This window comes from Gopherus flavomarginatus, chromosome 3 (assembly GCF_025201925.1).
Source record: "Gopherus flavomarginatus isolate rGopFla2 chromosome 3, rGopFla2.mat.asm, whole genome shotgun sequence".
Lineage (NCBI taxonomy): Eukaryota > Metazoa > Chordata > Testudines > Testudinidae > Gopherus > Gopherus flavomarginatus.
Window position 1 is genome coordinate 252,340,562 of NC_066619.1, and position 12,858 is coordinate 252,353,419.

At 40.3% G+C, this 12,858-nt stretch overlaps 1 protein-coding gene across 3 annotated transcripts in view; it reads left to right on the forward strand.

The window, feature by feature from the left end:
* Positions 1 to 12,858, forward strand: part of KCNIP4 (potassium voltage-gated channel interacting protein 4) — a 789,448-nt gene that overhangs the window by 282,794 nt on the left and 493,796 nt on the right. The gene's annotated exons all lie outside the window — the stretch shown is intronic.

Sequence of the window (12,858 nt, forward strand, 5' to 3'; positions counted from 1 at the left end):
TGGCTCTGGCACTGTGGTATTCCTCAGCAGAATACCCGTATGGTGTCATTTGCTACAGACTAAATTGGTGGACATCAAATTGAACTCGATCATGCATATTATCACAGGCACTCTACCCCCCACTCCTATTCCATGCATACCAGTTCTGAGCAACATAGCCCCTCCACACATTCATTGCAAAGAGTCTACAGCTAGACTGATGGAAAAGCTACCTGCCAATCCAGGTCTCCCACTGTCCACAGACATTTTCAGTCACCCCAGAGCATGAGTTGCATTGAGGCATCCGTTGTGGTCTTAACTGCCAGATCAGAATCTGTCAGCAGCAATCCTATGGTGTGATGAGCGGTTGCTAAAGATGTTTGTCCCTGATCCGACTGTTTGGAGTTGACCTGCCATGTCGCCTTTGGAGTCTGCTTAACTGGTTCCAAACTGAGCAAGGAATGTGTGTTGCCAAGGAATGCCTCCTTCAACTTAATTTTTTCTATAGGATTGTTGCTGCTGTTGGGAAGCCAGATGTTGTTTTTACATACCCCTGTTTGCATTTCATATCATTGTAATGCATGGAGAGTCACAAACAAGGTTCTATTAACAGAAATGGGAGTTATGCGACGTATAGTCCCGCACGTCCATCTAATTTGGTAGAGCAAGCACTCAATGCACACAAACTGCTTTTGAATTAGGAACACTGATATTACTGCATAGTAAAGGTGAAGAATGAAAGTTGTGGAATGTGATTAATTTTTAATTGAACAGAGCTTTTGTGCTGCAGTTCTACTCCAAAACAATTAGAATTCACTAAACCTTTCACTCAGTTTATAACCTGAGGGGGGAATATCTTTCTGAAAAACAGTCATAACCCTTCTATTCTTATCACATGGATTATATTTAGAGGGCTAAATGTTAGAGCTATATAATAAACACTAAATGCTTAAAAAATAGCCATTCTCTATGGTATTTGAAAGAGGGGCATGAGGGAGTAATTTAGAATTTCTTGGTAATTTGGTGGTTGTTTGTTCCTATGCTGATGTTTTCTCTAGTTGAATCTGAAACTAATAGAAACAAATGAAATTGTGTTTTTGAGATTGTGTAGGTCACTGATAATTATTCAGCTAATTATTATTGTCTAAACAGTATTTGTCTCCAGTACAGTGACATTACTGATGGTTTTATTTCATGTGTCTCCTTTATTCATTAAGAACTATACCAAACATTTTAGAATAATTCCTACTGGGTTTAATGCTTAGAGATGCTGAAAACTCACTATTCAGGTTGGTTTCAATGGGAGTAGGGGTACTTAGCATCACTTAGATCAGGACCAATATTAGTAACGATAATATTTCAGATGCTGTTAGTATTTTGAGTGGACATTCATTTGAAGATTACTGGACAGATGAAAATGTTTGTGTTTTTTTTCTCAGCATTGAACCGGATTAATGAAGGAATCTTATAGTTGCTGGTTTGTTCTGTTTTTGTTTAGAGGCTTGAAAGGAGTAGGCTGAGGTGATCATATTCAGTTAAATATAAGTCACTATAAGCCAATAGTACATTTAGAGCAGGAGTGAGCAAACTATGACCCGGGGGCCACATCCAGCCCTCCAGCCGGTTTAATCAGGCCCTCGAGCTCCCACTAGGAATCAGGGTCTGGGGTTTCCCTTGCTTCCGCACTCCAGCTGGGGAGTGGGGTCGGAGACCACTCCACACATGCGTACCAAGGTTCCCGGAAGCAGCAGCATGTCCTCCCTCCCCCTCTTACATTTAGGAGTAGCCAGGGGGCTCTGTGTGCTGCCCACATCCCAAGTGTCACCCCCGCAGCTCCCCCTGGCCTGGAACTGCAATGGGAGCTGCAGGAGTGGCGCTTGCAGGCGGGGCAGCGTGTGGAGCTCCCTGGCCACACCTCTGCATAGGAGCCAGAGGGGGGACATGCCGCTTCTTCCAGGAACTGCTTGAGGAAAGTACTGCCCAGAGCCTGCATTCCTGACACCCTCCCATACCCTAACCCCCAGCCTGGAGCCCTCCCCTGCACCCTGAAATCCTCATTTCTGGCCCAACTACAGAGTTCTCACCCCCCATGCCCCAACCCCGTGCTCCAACCCTGGTTTCCACCACCCCCTGCCCTCTGAGCCCCTTGGTCCCAGCCTGGAGCACCCTCATACACCCCAAATCCCTCATCCACAGCCCCACCCTAGAGCCCACACATGCAGCTGGAGCCTTCCCCTTGCCCCAGCCCGGAGCCCCCTCCCACACCCTGAATTCCTCATTTCTGGCCCCACCCCACAGCTCGCATCCCCAGCCAGAGCCCTCGCCCCCTCCTGCACCCCAACCCCAATTTTGTGAGCATTCATGGCCCATCATACAATCTCCACACCCAGATGTCGCCCTTGGGCCAAAAAGTTTGCCCACCCCTGATTTAGAGTTTTCTCTGAGTAAAGATTATAGGATTTAACCATATATATTTTTTATAAACATACAGTAGGAAGGGATTCAGTATATACTTTATTACTACCTAATTCTGCTTACTTAATTTTGCACTCCAACTATTGCAATATAACCAGCTCATTCTATTTATAGCCAAAGAAAATTTGAATCTAATATTTACAAGTATGAGAATTGCGCTGTAAATACTGTAGCAGTGCGTAAAGCAGCAGAAAGCTGATTTAGGGCTATATTGTATTGTATTTAGGCTCTCCCACTGAAGTACTTCTCTGAACTCTAACGTGCGTATATCTCAAGCTGAAATCTGGAAAGCATAGAACCTAAATACCTATATTGCAAACAAATATGATGCAAGTACTTGAGAGGAATGAAGACCGATAACTGTAGAAGCCTTCTATGTTTACTTTGCCATAGTGTCAGTTTATTTTTTATGCACTGTGTGACAAAAGTCCTGAATACATCAGGCTAGCAAAAGGGAAACAGAAGGTCTGGAACAGAAGTTTGAAGATGAGAGCTATGATGGTGACCTTTTGCATACTTACAAGACAGAGGAGACACAATGGAGGTAGGGGGTTAACACTTGATCCACTTCCAAGTATATGTAACTTGCCTTGCATGCAACTTTTGCAAAAGTGATAGGATGTTTGTATTAAAGGTTGCTAATATATAAATGTGTGATTTTTTTAAATATTGATTTAAGCTTTAAAATATTGTGTATTGCCATTTACTGAAGATTGTTTTCTTCCTAATGAAATCACTGCTTTTGAGTAGCTAGAATATCTTGACTTCATAGGATAGAAAATAATTTATTTGAACATCTAAATTGAGCTAGTACCAAGCAGACCATAGGCAAATTAAAAATGCCAAACATTTAAACTTATGGGGCTAGATCCTCAACAGGTTTAAATTATCTCTCAGAGCTCCATGGGCTTTCACTGACAGTTTACACCTTCTGAGGTAGTGAGCTTGATTGTTTGTTTGTTTGTTTTCTGAAAAGTGTATTAGAAATTTAGAAACATTGGGCCTGGACTATGTCTTCCGTGTGAAAATATTTCAAGAAAAGTATTTTGGATAATAAAGCTATCTTCATATTGAATGAACCATTTATAAAGTCACAGGTAAATAAGGCAAGCCTAAGGAAAAAATGTGAATCTATCAGTGTGTGCTGTCATGAACTTAGAGATCAGGAGTAACATAATATTAGATCATATGAAAATTGTGTTGCGGTAGCTTGTAATACAATAATGATACTTTAATTATAAGCACCATACATTCATCTGAATTTCAGATTTATATGAATTCAGATGGAGTGCACTCAACTAAAGCTTCAGGCCTGAGTGGTTCACCTCAGGGTATCCCTCCTTCAAATTAAATTATATAAGGAAACCTGCACAGTAATTTATCTGTCCATTAAAATTAGAACAGCTGTCCAGTTGCTAATTTCTTCTCATTACTTGAGAAAAGGTCTGTCTCTTTGAGTTCATAGTGATAAATACTTCTAAGAAGATATCAGGGTTGAAATACAAGTTGAACTTTCTTCTATTTACTGTCTTAGCTGGTCTCTAAAACAATTTTAAGTATGGCATGAGATACTATCCAATTTTCTAATGCTCTCTCAATATAGAGGACAACTAAGTAATTTTAGTCTTTTTATGTCATGCCATTTTAAGTGTCTAACATTTTTACTTGATTTATTAATATTGCAGTGGAATTTGTAGGAATCATGTTGTCTCCCATATTGATCTATATAACCTACTTCTAAGTGTATGAATAAAGAAATGTGTGCTTTTATATATTCTTAGTCTTTAAGATGAGGAAAATGCAAAATATAACACTACACAATTAGATTTATGAAGTAATTATTGTAGTGTGCAACGAGAATACACAGATGTACTTGTGAAAATGAATTTTCTTTAATGTATTATGTGAATATTCACCAGCTATACTGTATGAATTCAAATCGGATGTAACAGACATCTTTGGGTGGGGGGAAGTGTCTTCTGGGAAATATTGTATATATTATGCTCCTTTTCTGCAGTCTTCCTGGCTTTTAAAATAACTTTATATTGATTAATTCCTTGCTTGTAAAATTTGTACCACGTGTGTGTGCTTCTTTCAAGGTTTTCCTTTTAAAAGCAACATAAGATTATTTACCCTACTAGATAAATCTTGTATAATAGTTATTTTTGAGAGAAAATAACTGTAAATATATTTCTATTTTTTCCTTCTTTAATATGTCCCAAAATGTACAAAGTTCACAATGTTCCACTCCCTTGCTTTAAATCAAGAATTTACAGCTGGAATGATCAGTTATTTTGTGACAAGGTATAGTCAAAGTCCAGACTCCAAGGTAAATAATTTTTAAAATGACAATAATAAGTAAATAAAAAGATTTTGAGGTCTGTCCAAAAGCATCTTGCAATCCAGATTTGGCCCACCGTCTGCCTATTGTTACCTCTGTTGTACAGGATGGTGAGAAAAAACAATGATAACACTGTGTATAGGTTGTGCTGTATTTACAGAGTTAAGTAACCACTAATGTAGCTCTTAAAACAGGATATCTATTTCTAGAGTGTTAAGGACCAATTCATGTAAATAGAGAAACTTTAACTTATGTATATGACAAGCATATTAACTGATACTTCAGCTTTATTATGTTGTTTGCACATGTCATCCATAGTGCATTATTATAATGTTAAGGAAAATAGAGAATAGATGATCAAAAGTAGATCCTTCAAGACTTAAATTTGCAGACTACCAGCTACTGGCTGAAAATTTTGAGCAAATCTCAGGCCTTGTCTACACTACCACAGTAAGTTGACCTAAGTTACACTACTCCATGGGTCGGGGTCTTTGCTCTTCCCATCAACATCTCCATCTTCATCAAGCAGGAGAAGTAGTCCAGTAACCACAGGCAAAGAGAGACCTTTGTAATGCAGTTCCAATGGACCGGTACTGTCAGTAAGTTAGGGACATGCTAGACTGGAGGTGCTGGTGCTTTCTGTCAGCAAAACTTTTTTTGTCTTTGTGTGTGTATGTCTTTTTAACACCACTGAACAACAACAAATTTTGCTGATGAAGTGCCAGTGTAGACAAACCCTGAAGTCCAAAGGGACCATCGTGATCATCTAGTCTGACTTCCTGCACCTTGCAGACCACAGAACCTCACCCACTCACTACTGTAATAGACCCTTAACCTCTGACTGAGTTACTGAAGTCCTCAAATCATGTTTTAAGAACTTCAAGTTACAGAAAATTCACCATTTATGCTAGTTTAAACCTGCAAATGACCTCATGCAGAAGATGGTGAAAAACCCCCAGTGTCTCCACCAATCTAACCTGGGGGAAAATTCCTTCCTGACCCCAAATATGATGATAAGCCAGACCCTGAGCATGTGGGCAAGACCCACCAGGCAGATATCAGGGAAAGAATTCTCTGTAGCAACTCAGAACCCTTCCCATCTTGTGTCCCACCTCAAGCCATTGGGGATATTTGCTACAGGCAGTCGCCGATGGGCCACTCGCCATTGTAAGCAGTCTCATCATACCATCCCCTCCATGAACTAATCAAGCTCAATCTTAAACCAATTAGGTTAGGTCCCCCCCCACCACCACTGCTCCCCTCAGTAGTGCAACTCCAGCAGCAGCCCAATGTTCAGTAGTCATCCTGATGTCCACTTCAGATACATGCACAGAACACAGGGAGTGGAAACTGAAGAAAGGCACAGAGCAGAAAATGGGTGAAATAAGTAGTGGTATCTAAACAGTCCACAACATCTACCCCAAAGTGATGTACAGGTAACAGAGGGTGGGAGAGAGGTGATGGGATACAGAAAACATGAGACAAGCACTGAAGACCTAACCACACAGAAACCCAATGTTCACAAAATAAATGACTTTTTTTTTAAAATAAATTCATCCTCAAGATGATGAAGGGGGAAAATGAGGTGGTCTGAGCATCAAGGACCCAGACATGCAGCTGGGAGCTCCCAGTTCAGAGAAGTGAAGATAACATTAAGGGATAGATTCTGTTCTTGCACTAACAGGCATGCTGGAGGGGAGTGAAGCATCTGTGTTGAGCTGGAACCTTCAGCATGAACTCTAGCTGCATCCCTGCTCCGTGCCCAGGTGTCCTTGTGTTCCCTGCTCTGCAGCTAGCAGACCCTGATCCCTTTTGGAGAGATGGAGGAAGTAACAAGGACCATCCTACTCCAGGGTGATTCAGGCCGGTGCCTGGGCACAAATTGTGGTGGGTGGGGAGGAAGGTTCATCTGAAGCCCTTTCTCTGTACATCTGTGCAGGGACCAGCCAAAATTTAGTACTATTTTTATGAAAAACAAATCCTAAAGAGAAAGTAAATACAAGAGAATGAACATACGTATCCCATTAGCAGCTACTATTATAGCATCACACAGGACCTCCTGACAGCATCTCAGATATCGCACCTAGATACATGAATCACTTGCATTTTCAAGTTAAAAAGAGTGTGCCTCATTAGTGAGGCAGGAGCTCAGCGTGGCTGGTGTGCAGCACTGGAAAATCAATGGATTTGAATTGTTCAATGAATGAGTGTCTGTGTCAGCTGATCTATGCAGTGTAGTTGTATCCATGGTAACTAATCATTGGGTTAGCTTGGTGATTCCTTGGCAGGCAGCCTCAGGAGGTAAATATAAGAGCTGGATCCAAGTCACAGGAACCATGTGGCATATTCAAATGACGAGCACTGTTTCTGGGTAATAATAATAATAGAGAATTGACAATCCGGATAGAAAAGCATGTAAAGCTCCCCGATCTAAAAATATTAGGGTGTGGTGTCAGATTTAAGGAAGAGGGATCTTAAGGACTCAAAATCCATTTGGAGAATCAATAAATCCTCTAGCCTCTCATCCTATGGCAAATATTGGTCCTGCAACCCCCTAGCATTCTTGTAAGGGAAAATTTTAAGATGGGTTAAGGTTCAGATTTAATAGGACAAAACATTTGAGAACAGTTAATTAAAATTCATTCCTTATTGTCTCACTTGATTGTTTTATACCAGTAATTCAACAATCCAAATAATATTTACGTTTCAGTCTAATGAAAAATACTACATCAAGAATGGAAAAGACTGAATCTCTTTAAATGGCAGGGGTGCTCTGATAATGTGAGCATGGGAATGATTTCTATGCTCACCTCTGCCACTAACTTACTATGTGAGATCTTGGGCAGGTCACTTAGACCAAAGTTTTCCTACTTGCTGTCAATTGTCATATGGTCTAAATCCGTCGTCATGTACCCCAACCATTGAGACAGTCAGCCTTCACTTGTATTGACAAAGGTTCCTCTTGTTCTAGTCAAGTGAGTAGCCAGGATATTTTTCAGTTTTGCAGGCACAGGTTAGTAACTCAATTTAGGAAGCCTGCTTGTGTCCCTGCTGTGTGATTAAAGTCACAATGACTACTGAAAATCCCTTACATTTTAAAATAGCTATTATTAAATCAATATTCTTATCTTTCCTTCCTTCCCATAGAGCACTATAACAAGCAAACAAAAAAAAAAGCTGACTGGAGGCCTGATCCCCCATCACTGATGTCGGTGAAAGTCTCTTCATTGATTTCAGTGGGAGCAATCCTAGACAATATTGCATCCAGTTTTGGGCCCCCTACTACAAAAAGGATGTGGACAAATTGGAAAGAGTCCAGCAGAGGGTAACGAAAATGATCAGGGAGCTGGAGCACATGACTTATGAGGAGAGGCTGAGGGAACCAGGCTTGTTTAGTCTGCAGAAGAGAAGAGTGAAGACAGATTTGATAGCAGCTTTCAACTACCTGAAGAGGGGTTCCAGAAAGGATGGAGCTTGGCTGTTCTCAGTGGTGGCAGATGACAGAACAAGGAGCAATGGTCTCAAGTTGCAGTGGGGGAGGTCTAGGTTGGATATTAGGAAATGCTATTTCACTAGGAGGGTGGTGAAGCACTGGAATGGGTTATCTAGGGAGGTGGTGGAATCTCTACCCTTAGGGGTTTTTAAGGCCTGGCTTGAAAAAGCCTTGGTTGGGATGATTTAGTTGGTGTTGGTCCTGCTTTGAGCAGGGGGTTGGACCAGATGATCTTCTGAGGTCTCTTCCAACCCTAATTTTCTATGATTCTATGATAATACCACTGTGAGTGTATGATTTGTGTGAATCGTTAAAAAAAATAATAAGGCAGAAAATATCTTGCCTCTATATAAATCCGTGGTATACCCACATCTTGAATATTGCATGCAGATGTGGTCGCCCCATCTCAAAAAAGATATATTGGAATCAGAAAAGGACAACAAAAATGATTAGGGGTATGGAACAGCTTTTGTATGAGGAGAGATTAATAAGACTGGGACTTTTCAGCTTGAAAAAGAGATGACTAAGGGGGGATATGACAGGTCTATACAATCATGACTGGTATGGAGAAAGTAAACAAGGAAGTGTTTACTCCTTCTCATAACACAAGACCTAGGAGTCACCAAATGAAATTAATAGGCATCAGGTTTAAAACAAACAAAAGGAAGTATTTCTTCACAAAACGCACAGTCAATCTGTGGAACTCTTTGCCAGAGGATGTTGTGATGTCCAAGACTATTACAGGGTTCAAAAAGAATTAGATACCTTCATGGAAGAGGGTCCATCAATGGCTATTAACCAGGATGGGCAGGGATGTTGTCCCAAGCATTTGTTTGCCAGAAGCTGGAAATGGGTGACAGGGGATGGATCACTTGAGGATTACCTGTTGTGTTCATTCCCTCTGGGGCACCTGGCATTGGCCGGTGTTGGAAGACAGGATACTAGGAACTTTGGTCTGATCCAGTATGGCCGTTGTACATCATTGCACATCACTGTAGTATCTGGGCAACTTCCAAGTAATTATGGATTTCTCCTCTCAATGCACTTGTGGGGTAGGGACATATTTCTTAGCTCTGGGTTACAGATTGGGGGCTGAGGCACAGAGAGAGAAATGATGTGTCCAAGACCTCACAGGAAATATGTGGGACAGCTGAGGATTGAACCCAGATCTCCTGAATCCTACTTGATGCTTTAGCCACAAGAAATCTTTCCTCTAACAAGGCATCCTTCTGCAAACAAAGGAGAGAGGAAGGGATTCCTGGGAAACCCAAGAGAGAAAGTTACATTGTACTATTATTGAAAAGCAAATATTTATATTTTTTAATCCCCCCCAGCAACTACAACTATCTTAGTGTTGATGTAATGTCTATTTACACTTCAACTGAACATTGTTTTAATATCTCTTAACTATGTACTGCTAGAGCCATTTTATGTTTTAAACAAATACTTACAATATAGTCAATATATCTCATGGTAGAATCAGATTACATAATTTGGGGAATACAAGACTGTTCAATATTTGCTGCATTTGCTTTAAAACTTTTATGCTTACATTGGAAAATACACATACTGTGTGAAATTCTGGCCCCACTGAAGCCAATGCGGATTGAAAGTACTTTGAAGGGCAGGATTAGAATTAAAAACCTTAACAGATTGGAGAATTGATCTGAATAGAACAAGGTGAAATTCAAAGACAAATGCAGAATACTTCACTTAGGAAGGAAAAATCAAATGCACAACTACAACATGGGGGATAGCTGCCTAGGTGGTAGTGTTGTTGATAAGGATCTGGGAGTTAGAGTTTATGACAAATTGAATATGCGTCAACTATATGATGCAGCTGTGAACAAGGCTAATATTCTGGCCTATATTAACAAATATTATATTAACAGAAGGGGATATGAGAGGTAATTGCCCTACTCTGCTCAGCACTCACAAGGCCTCAGCTGGAGTACTGTGGCCAATTGTGGGTGCCACACTTTGGGAAAGAATTGGAGAGAATCCAGAGGAGAGGAACAAAAATTATACAAGATTTAGAAAAGCTGTGAGGAAAGGTTAAAAGAAACTGGGCATGTTTAGTGTTGAGACTAGAAGACTGAGGAGGGACCTATAAACCAACTTCAGATATGTTAAGGTCTATCACGGAGGACTGTGATCAATTGTTCTCCATATCCGCTGAAGGTAGAACGAGAAGTAATGGGTTTAATCTGCAGCAAGGAAGGTTTAGGTTAGCTATTAAGACAAACGTTCTCACTTTAAGGGTAGTTAAGCTCTGGAATAAGCTTCCAAGGGAAGTTGTGGAATCCCCATCACTGGAGGTTTTTAAAAATAGGTTGGACAAACACCTTTTAGAGATGCTCTAGGTTTACTTGGTCCTGCCCCATCTCAGAGGGTTGGACTTGATGACTTTGAGGTTTCTTTTAGCCCTACATCTCTCTGATTCTATGAAAGGTGCAACTTCAGTCAGCATGCTTTAGTTCCGAATCAGAATTGAGAACAAATTCAAAAATACCAAAACTTTTGGTGAACCAAAATCCGTGAGTTTCAGCTGCCTTTAGTGCTAAGTGCCCTAATATGCAAATTAGATACAGTTAACTTAGGTTTAAACAGAGACTGGGAACGGTTGGGTCATTACACTAATTGAATCTATTTCCCTATGTTAAGTTCTCCTCACACCTTCTATGGGTCATCTCAATTATCACTTCAAAGGTTTTTTTTCTCCTGCTGATGATAGCTCATCTCAATTGATTGGACTCTTCCAGTTGCTATGCATACTTCCACCTTTTCGTGTTCTCTGTATGTATAAATAGCTCCTGTCTGTGTGTTCCATTCTGTGCATCCGAAGAAGTGAGCTGTAGCCCATGAAAGTTTATGCTGAAATAAATTTGTTAGTCTCTTAAGGTGCCACAAGGACTCCTGTTCTTTTTGCGGATACAAACTAACACGGCTCCTACTCTGAAACCTGTCAATCCTCCCTGACTTTAGTATTGAACAAGGGCTGCATTCTGCAAGAACAAGCCCTAACAGGTGAAATGTGTGTTCATTGTCACCTATTTGGTCAAGGTAAACTTGATTCCAGTTTAAAAGCCACAGTACTTCAGTAATACGGAGTATATAAAAAAATAATGCAACATTTCCAAGCTCTGGAAATAGATTAAAAAGTATGGCTAAATTTATGACTGCACTGAGTTAAAAATTCTCTTGTGACGATTTGCAAACCAGGACTGTCTCACTTTGAACAACCTATCTGAGTTTGAGGTCTATAGAAACTTGTGTAAGGAAAAATGGTTTAGAAAACTTGTAAGTTTTTATTTCGAAAAATCCCAGTGTATATTCAGAGCTCATTAAATTTAGAGTTGAATTGCTAGGTACAGGATATCATCCACTGTTGTAAATTACGTAGTTTTCATTTTCACTCTTCCCACTGTCCAATTCCTGATGTTTTTTTGTATGTGGAACAGAGCTCACAAACATTCATGCCCAATTGACACCTAAGCCTTTGGTTTAAAACAAATAAACCAAACAACAAAACAAGGGGTCAGATTCTGAGCTGCCACACCTCTTCCTCTTCAACTGCAACACTATAATACAGATTAGAGCAGCCTGAATGCTGCTGTTGTCAAGGTTCCTTCCTCCACTCTGAACTTTAGGGTACAGATGTGGGCACCTGCATGGACACTTCTAAGCTTAATTACTAGCTTAGATCTGGTCTCACTGCCACCACTCTCAAACTAACTCCCTTTTTTGGATAATCTTGAGAGACTTCCTCACCAAGTCGCTGGTGAACACTGATCCAACCCTTTGGATCTTAATACAAGGAGAATTTAACCATCCCCCCTCCTTTCCCCCACCAATTCCTGGTGAGTACAGATCCAATCCCCTTGGATCTTAAAACAAGGAAAAATCAATCAGATTCTTAAAAAGAAGGCTTTTAATTAAAGAAAAGAAAGGTAAAAGAAAGAATATAGACCCTCTGGAGACAGCATACCAGCATATCTCACAGACAATAGATTGAAAACACAGGATGTTCCTCTGGGCAGAAATCTTAATACACACAAGAATATCCAATTACCCAATCTGATTCTTCCTCTAATTGCACAAGATACGTTACAAAGAAATAAACATAAACCTATTTATTCCTTTCTAAAACTTACTACTCTGCTAAGAGGCTGGTTCCTTGATCTTTTTTTCTCCGGCTGAAACTGAAACTGACTAAACAAAGGAAACTTCCTTCCTTCCTTTTGAAAACATCTTGTTCCCCCATTGGTTCCTCTGGTCAGGTGTCAGCTTGGCTAGGTGAACTTCTTAACCTTTTACAGGTAAAAGAGGCATTAACCCTTAACTATCTGTTTATGACAACTGTAAATCATGTTGACTGCCAGCAGGTACCACTGGGATCACCAGGCCATCCCTGACTTCCAATATTTCCTGGCTAAGTGGCAGGCTTTAGGCCTTGTTCATATGTATATAAGGATTATAGATATGTATATCTCATTCAGTGAAAGCTGAATGACTCTAACCCATATAGAGGTCTCTAGCAAGTCTGTGTAATTTATGTGTCATGGACTGA